This window comes from Acyrthosiphon pisum, chromosome X (genome assembly GCF_005508785.2).
Source record: "Acyrthosiphon pisum isolate AL4f chromosome X, pea_aphid_22Mar2018_4r6ur, whole genome shotgun sequence".
NCBI classification, from domain to species: domain Eukaryota; kingdom Metazoa; phylum Arthropoda; class Insecta; order Hemiptera; family Aphididae; genus Acyrthosiphon; species Acyrthosiphon pisum.
The window spans coordinates 130,665,498-130,674,359 of record NC_042493.1 but is presented as its reverse complement, the minus strand read 5'-3'; the positions used below and the strand labels follow the sequence as shown (position 1 = coordinate 130,674,359).

Sequence of the window (8,862 nt, the reverse complement as noted above, 5' to 3'; positions counted from 1 at the left end):
TACGTTTATTTATTTTTATAAACTTTGAACTAAAAAAATAAAAAGTAATTTAACTTATACCTTTATTTTAAGCTAACAAATAACATTGTACATAATTGGATAAAGATTTTGGAGATTTAAATAAATGTTTGTATTAAAATTATTTTTTGTTTTAGATTCCGAGTTGATTTTTTATTTTCGTGTCTGTCACCTTTTAGGACAGTAAAAATGCTTAGATTTTCTTCAACAGTATCTTTAACTTTTCTGATATGAAAGTGAATCTAGTTGGTATTTTGGGGGGTCAAAAGTAAAAATTTCCCAATAGTTCCAAAAAATGCCGTAAAAAACAAAAGAAAAATTAAGGAGAAACGAGAATAATTACCGCAAAATATGTTTTCGAGAAAATCGATTTTGGTTTTTGGTGCACTTCTTAAACAAATGAGTGTAGGTACATAAAATTTTGACTGAATGTTTATATTGGCATTTTCTATACACCATAACATTTTACAAATATTTTGACTTATTTTGAGCTGTTTACAGACATTTTAGTTTCTATTTTTTTAGTTTTTTTTTTCTATAAATATCAATAAAACTTTATATTGTTAACTATATATTAAAATATATATTGTTTCAAAGGCAGATGAAAAAAATTAAAAATCCATAGTCCATAAGTTCAAATATTGAGAAAATATACACGATAAAATGTTTTGTCCTGTTTTTCTTAGACAAAATACGGGAAAATCACGAATATTACCAAATTATTTTGAGTAAGAAATGTATAAACAATATGTAATGTAATATAAGATTCCTCATAAGTTTGTTTACCTTCATCAGAAAAAAAAAATGTCCACGAGAAAGTCAAATTAAATTTTTATGAGCGTTTAAAATTCATATTTTTACAACATTTGATATTCACTCGATTTCTCACATAACAATTTTCTTATTTTGTTGTAATTAAAAAACAAATTACTGTAGATACTTGAAAATTTCATTGAATGTTTAAATTAGCATTTTCTATACACGATAAAATTTTGGAAATAATTTTACTCTTTTTGAGCGGTTTACAGACATTGTCAGTTTTCAATTTTTTTAGTTTTTTTTTCTATAAATATCAATTAAGTTTTATCTGTTGTGCCAAAAAGTGTAAAATTTTAATACAAGGCTCCTGATATATTGTTACAATAGCAGTTGAAAAATATTAAAAATACATTTGCACAATTTTTTTTTATAAGCATTTAAAGATCAAATTTTAACAAAATTTATCAAATTTAAAATTGAATAATTATTTTGTAGTTAAAAATGTATAAAATGTTCCACTTTTATATCTAAGGCTTGAAAATTTAAAACAAGATTCTACGTAAGTATTTAATTCTGTTACCGAAAAATCTAAAAAAATACATAAGCACAGTTTATTTTATAGTCATTTTAAGTTCAAATTTGGACGAAATTACATATTAAAAAGCCTAGAATAACTATTTTAGTTATTTTATTATGATTGTATAATATTATTCGTGGGTACTTGAAACTTCTAAAGTATACTATTATATATCTATGATAGTATCACGGTTTGTTTTGATGTATAACACGTTATAAATACCAAATAGATATTGTGATATGATTAATTTGGAATTTATTATAGGTCAATTTTTTTTAGAATACTATGGATAAATATATAATATGTTCTTTACCTATACTGACATACCTTCTCCGCTCAGAATTGTTTTTCTTATACAATGAAATTATATCATTGAATTCAAATTTAATACCATTCATTTTACAGTCATAGATACATGTAATTTTCACAAAATTTTTATATTAATATAATTTGTATTTGTATTTTATACACAACATATAATTTTCAAAATATTTTCAATTTTTTTGACCTATGGGCATAAGAGAATTTTATTATTGTTAGTTTTTATTTAACTATTGTAGATAAAGAAAGCTTACTGGATTATCAAATTAATTTTTTACAAGCGTTTGGAGTTCAAAAATTTACAATTTTGGATGTTCACATCATTTCTCGTAAAACAATTCTCTTACTCTATTGTACATAATTAGAAAACTAATAACCGTAGATACTTTTACCAGATGTTGATATTATTATTTCGTCTTACAATTTAAAAAATATTTTAAGTCGGTTAGAGCTATTTTCAAACATCAAAATCATTTTTTCTATATTCTTATAGATATTTTTTAAATCTTTAATTATTCAAAATAACAATTTTCTTTATCTGTACTATTAAATATTATTACATTTTTATTTAATTCATTTTAATTCATAAAAACATCAAGGAAATTAGTTTAATGGAATGAACAATTGAATAATTAAATCTCATCTGAGTAATACTATTTCTTGACACTAAAATTATTTTTGTTATAATATAATATTAATATTACAAGCTAAGACAACATAAGAGTAATAATACTCGATATTTTATCAAAACGTAGGGATAATTGAAAACAATATAATATTATTGAACTTGTTTGTAATGAAACACAAATAATTTAAAAATACACAAATAAGTCTACCAGGGGTCCATAGAACTTAAGACAATTAGAGTGTAGCGTATCAAGCATTAATAGAATACATAATTAATAATGGTATTTCTATATGGAGAGATACGTATAATATAATTATAGACCCAGTAACAAAAAATTCAAAATAAAATACTGAAAATTATCCTTAAAAAAGACTCAAGATACCACACATAATATTTATATAATGACATGAATGTACTGCCAATAAAAAAATTATTTTATCAAGCGTCGGTACTTTACATAATTAAAAATAACCTTACTTTTAAAACTGAATACGGACATAACACTAGACAAATATCTAATATAAAAGTACCAGTTATGCACAACGAGACCAACGAGTTAACACAATCCATACACTTATAATATTTCCGTACAACAATTTACAAGAAATTAAACATGGCCATTCTTTGAAGAATTTAAAAAAAAAAATTACAATGGCTATTTGCAAGAACAAATGTATAGGATTACTGAATTACTTATCATATTAGTTAAACAACTTTAGTAATTATTGTTAATTTTAGTTTTATATTTTCATGTTGTATTGTATTTTTAACTATACAATGTTTTACATAAAACTACATTATAATATTAAATAAACAAATAAAATAAAATATGTATTTACTTATATTAATATTGTAATTATCTGAGAAATATACATACATGATGCACAGGTAGTCACATATTTACATTATATTAAAGGATGTATTAAATTTGAATTCAATGATACAAAATTATACACGTAGGTAAAACAAATGTAAGCAAATATGGTAAATTAGCCTATATTACTAAATATATTTTTTGATATTATTGCTATTAAAGTAATGTCATAGTATGTATAAAATATAATAATATACATTAAAAGTTTCAAGTACTCTCGAATAATATTTTTAAATTACCACAAAATAACTAAAATTCATTGTTTAATTAGGTATCTAATTTTATCCAAATAAAATGGTAGGTATAATATCTATAAAAAACTGTGTTTATAGATTTTTTGTTTTTTGTTTTTTTATTTCCTTATATGCAATCTTGTTTTAATTTTTATAAACGTTGCTATAAAAATTAAAAAGTTTTTAACTACAAAATAATTTGTATGTTTTTTTGATGTTGACGATTTTGTAAGAATATGAACTTTAAATGTTTATAATAAGAGGTCATATTTAAAATAATACTACGATACATTTTATATAAAGTATTTGATTATTACTCAAATAGTTAGGTACTTATAGGTATATAAAAAAGTATTTGAGGCAATTTTTTTTTATAACCAACCATAATTGACTGTATCTAATCTACCGTGACTATATTATTTATTAATTGAAATAGACAAGATACTGGTTTTCGTAGTAATCCTTTTTCAGTAATATAATAAATTAAGTTCTAAATATTTATAATTGACAGTGAGAAATAAATTACTTATGTATTTTAATGGAAAGTATTCAATGCAATAAAATACAGTTTGTATTTAAAATGAACAAAAATATTTGTTGATGTACAAATTTGAAAATGTAAATGTAGAAAACATTTTTATAAATAAACACAAATATTTTAAAATGTTACTAATCATTATGCTCAAATAATATGATATAAAATATTGTTTAAAATGTAAAATAATTTAATTATAGGGAATTAGTGGGAAAAAGAACATGAAATGTAAGTGGACGGAAGAGCCCTATTAACAACACTTCCGACATTATAATGAAAATATAAAATATAATTTTATTTAGTTAAATTTCATATTCCCTATGGTTCAAAATTGTTTTCATAATTATCAGTAATTACAACTATTTTTAGTGTAATCAATAACTTATAGATATTAGGTATTACATAATTTTACAATTAGATATTTTCTTAAATTTTAGATTCTGAGCGGAATGAAGAAACTAATGGATTCGGTGTTTATTTTTTTTTTATCCTGTTTATAAAAGTTCCACAAGAAGGAGTCAGTGGCGGACGCAGGGAGGGTCCAAACCCTATAAAATCTATACAAAAGTATCTTTAAGTTAACTGGAAAATATCGATATAATGCTATTTTGGACAACTATGCTTCAAACTTGGACATTACTGACCCACCGAAAATAGAAATCCAAAAACCATAGTTAGTTTATAAAAAAAGATCAATGAGAAACATAATGAAAGATCGTTTTAAAATATTTAAAAAATCGATTAATGAAGAAATAGTGAATAATCAACCTTATATTGGACCAATTAGGTAATCACTACTATTTTTTTTAATTATATAATATTATGACATATACCTACTAGTAGATACTATTTTTTTTAGAAACATCAATTTTGACCCACATTTAGGAGCTGACTATTCCCTTCCTGGTACTTCAACATCTGTTTTTACACCAGATTGGTAATAAACTAATTATTTTATACTACATAATTATGTTCTACCTTAAAGTATATATTATATCAACTATTCATTAATTGTTTTACAGTTCTGCTGCCCCATTCCAACATTTAGAGCATGTTTTATATGAAGATGATGTAATTGAGTCGTCTGCTTTTGAAGCTAATGTATCCCCGAATATATCATTTGAAGTACCAGATGTAAGGTACCAGATAAAATGTTTAATATTGCGCTAAAATATGGTTATACCTATTAATTTTAAATTTATAATTATATAAATATAATAGATAATAATCAATATAAAAATTAATTAATTATTTTGTACATAGAAATGTTGATAATGAACCATTATGTTCGTCTAGCATACAATGTGACATACCATTCATTATTAGTAGTACACCATCCAACAGGACTTATACAACTTTTAGTGATTTGGAAATATCGAATGTGGAAAGTCACGAGCTTATTACTTGCAGTGAGAATGATTATAGAAATCCGTAAGTTTTTATTTTTATTTTTATTTGTGCCTGTGTATACGATAAGTAGTTGAAAGTGAATATATAGTTTGTGCATCGGTGAGGTCAAAATTTAAAATTTCCACTAATTTTCAAAAGTACTGGGAAAAACAAAAAAAAATAAATTTAAAAACAAATTACCGTATAGATACATGCAATTTTCATTGAATGTTTATATTAGCATTTTCTATATACGATAAAATTTTCAACAATTTTAACTTGTTGTGGTTTACGGACATTTTCAGTTTCCAATTTTAGATTCTGAGCGAAGCAATGAATGTATTGATTTTACAATGATGTGTTTTTTATTTTATTTTGTGCCTGTCATCACCTTTTAGGACATTTTCAGTTTCCAATTTTTTTAGTTTTTTTTAATATTAATAACATTTTATTTGTTGGGTAAAAAATTTTTAAAATTTAATAGAACGCTACTAATGTATTGTTTCAAAGGTAGATAAAAAATATTAACAATCCTTAGTCACGGTTAGGTATTTTTGTCATTTTTACGTATTTTGTCAATATTTGAACTTTAAATGCTTTTAAAAAAATCATGACTAAGAATTATTAATATTTTTCATCATGCAAATTTGAAATAACATATTAACCTTCTATTAAATTTGCAAGCTTTTTTACTCAACAAATAAAATTTGATTGATATTTATAGAAAAAAAATCTAAAAAAATTAGAAACTGAAAATTTCCGTAAATTGCTCAGAATCTAAAATGATTTTGTACTTAAAAAATTATAAAATGTTTAACTTTCATAGCTAAGGATTGAAAATTTAAAACAAGATTTTACCACGTAAATAGGTTAATAAATTACTGTGTTGTATATTAAAAATGTTTTGTATATTTAGTTGTGGAAATAATGTACCATCCACTACAGAACCTACAATAATATCTTCAATAACTGAAGGACCATCAACTATAAACGTAGACAGTTGTACTAGTCATACTAATAAATCCCATGTATGTCTTCCAATACATTTCTATCGGTTCAAGAAGATATTAGTCAACAAATTCATACAATCGCTGAAAGGGAAATGGAAATAGCTGGTGAGGAAGAGAGACAGTTGGCCATAGAGATCGGGTTCAATTGATACAGATGGGTACGCCAATGTGTACTGTAGTGGTTGACGGGCAATGGTCAAAAAGAAGCTATAAGACTAATTATGACCAATTGTCTGGCGTAGTAAGTTCTATAATGAACTTTAGTTTTTCATCAAATATTATAGCATTTTTTAGACATGATAATATAATTATGACCTGATTTAATTAGTAACTTTTATAGGCAACCATTATTGGGTATAAATCAAAAAAAATTTTGTTCATTGGAATTCGTAACCGGTATTGTGCCGTTTGTCAAAGAGCGAAAAATAAAGATATACCCAAACCTGAGCATTCTTGTTTTTTAAACTGGTCAAAAGGAGCTACAAGTATGGAAGCAGATTCAATTGCAAAAGGTTTTTAGCGAAGTATGGAATTACATGGATTGAAATACAATAAACTAATAGGTACTTATATTTATACTAATACATATAAAAATAATTTATACATAATAATATGTAATCCATATTATAATAGTTTTATATATATTATATTATATTATATTATAGGGACAAGTGATATTTTATTTATGTTTAATATTTTAGTATCTACCATAATTTCTATTAATATTTTATTAAAGGTGATGGTGATTCTAGTGTGACAAAAAGGCTCTCTGAGATTATGCCTTATGGTCCTAAATTTCATATTCAAAAAATAGAATGCCGTAATCATTTGTTACGAAATTGCGGAACAAAATTATCATTACTAGCCAAAAACATCAGACATCCTTATACCTGAATTTAGAAAACATATTCAAAGTAATATAATAAGATTCAGAAATGCAGTTGTTAAATCAATTGAATATCGCAACAAATTAATCAACCAATCTGACAGTGATAAACGTTTAGGTATATTGAACTTTTTTTTATAGTTTATACTATAATATAGTATAAAGGGATTAACTTCCATGGACATTTTCGAGAAATTTTTTATTGACAAAAAACAATATGTAATTTTAAATTAATGCAAATACACTTTTAGGTATCAATTTTAAAACTTTTAGAATTTTGAAAAAGTAAATGTCCATGGCCCATTGCTTAGTTTATACCTATAGTCGTTTGCCATGCAATTTGATCTCTAATAATACTATTGATCAATATAATTAAATATTAATTATTTTATTAACAAATGTAGGTTTACGTAAGGATATTTTGAACAGTTTTTACCATATTTTGGGTTCCCATGCTTGGTGTGAAGACTATTTCTGCAACGGGCCCAAATTAAACGAGCAAAACTTTGTTGATGACGCAGAAAAATCGAAAGTTATAGACAAAATTACGCAGTTGGCTAATCGATTAGTAGCTCATGACGACAGTTTACTAATGAATGTGGATAACAATGTTTGTGAGCAATTTAATAGTATAATAAACAAGCATTTATCAGGCAAACCGATAGAAATGTATTGAATATATATATATATATAAGTATAACTAATAAATTTATAGAGATAAATATGAACATTATGACTTTAGATAAACGTATCAATTTTTCTCAACGACAATCATACAACACTAGAGTTGAAGCTGCTGTTGTATCTTATAATACGTCAGGGGAATTTCTTAAAAAATTACACAAAAATGTAGTTAATGAAAAAAGTCCAGATAAAATATTCATAATTTATATGTCAGTAAAAAATAATTAATAATTAATAATAAATATATTTTCCTTCTGTAGGAGATATTGGGAAAAAATATTTGAAAACAAAACGAATGAAAAGTGAAAAAAGAAAATGTAAAAAACTCCTTTTTCCAAAAAAAGTAAAAAAATTTTCTAAACAAACGGATCCGGATCAACATCATGGCCTGGCTGAACCGTCACTCGATGATATACCTTCGAATGAACTGGAATCAAAGAAAAGTGCATTCATTCAGTCACTTTACTTGGACCACAACAAACGCATAGAATTAGAAATTAAAACTAGAGAACAGGCTAATTCACAAATTTGGCACACAGAAAGAAAAAACCGAATAACAGCTTCAAATTTTGGTCGGATTTGTAAAATGCAACTAAAGTTGTATTATATTTCATTGATAGATGGTCTTGTGGAAACTGATTATGTCATAGAAATAAAGTGCCCATTCAAAGCTAAAGACAGTTCCAGTTTTATTGAAGCCGTCATGAATAAAAAAGTAAAATTTAATTATAAAAATCCAAATAATGGCATATGTGCTAAATGTTTAAATGTAATATAAATTGTTAGATAACATTTTGTCGTATTCAAAATGAAAATGAAATGGAACTGAAAAAAGAACATAATTACTACTATCAGATTCAAGGGCAAATGCACGTCTCAAAAAGAACATTTTGTTATTTTGTAGTATATACTGAAAATTGGTCTAAAGTTCAAATTATTGAATACGAT

General features: G+C 24.5%; 2 long non-coding RNA genes across 4 annotated transcripts in view; both read left to right on the top strand.

Moving 5' to 3' along the window:
- Positions 1 to 4,719, top strand: part of LOC107884790 — a 17,889-nt gene extending 13,170 nt beyond the window's left edge. For all 3 annotated transcript variants that reach the window (XR_001680133.2, XR_001680129.2, XR_001680130.2), the window contains one exon: positions 4,383 to 4,719. This is a non-coding gene — a long non-coding RNA (uncharacterized LOC107884790). The remainder of the gene's footprint in view (positions 1 to 4,382) is intronic.
- A 504-nt stretch (positions 4,720 to 5,223) lies between these two features.
- LOC107884791 lies at positions 5,224 to 7,878 on the top strand. Its single transcript, XR_003838729.1, has 5 exons — positions 5,224 to 5,376; positions 6,251 to 6,585; positions 6,685 to 6,907; positions 7,081 to 7,348; positions 7,635 to 7,878. It is a non-coding gene; the product is annotated as an uncharacterized LOC107884791 (long non-coding RNA).
- The last annotated feature ends 984 nt before the right edge of the window (positions 7,879 to 8,862 follow it).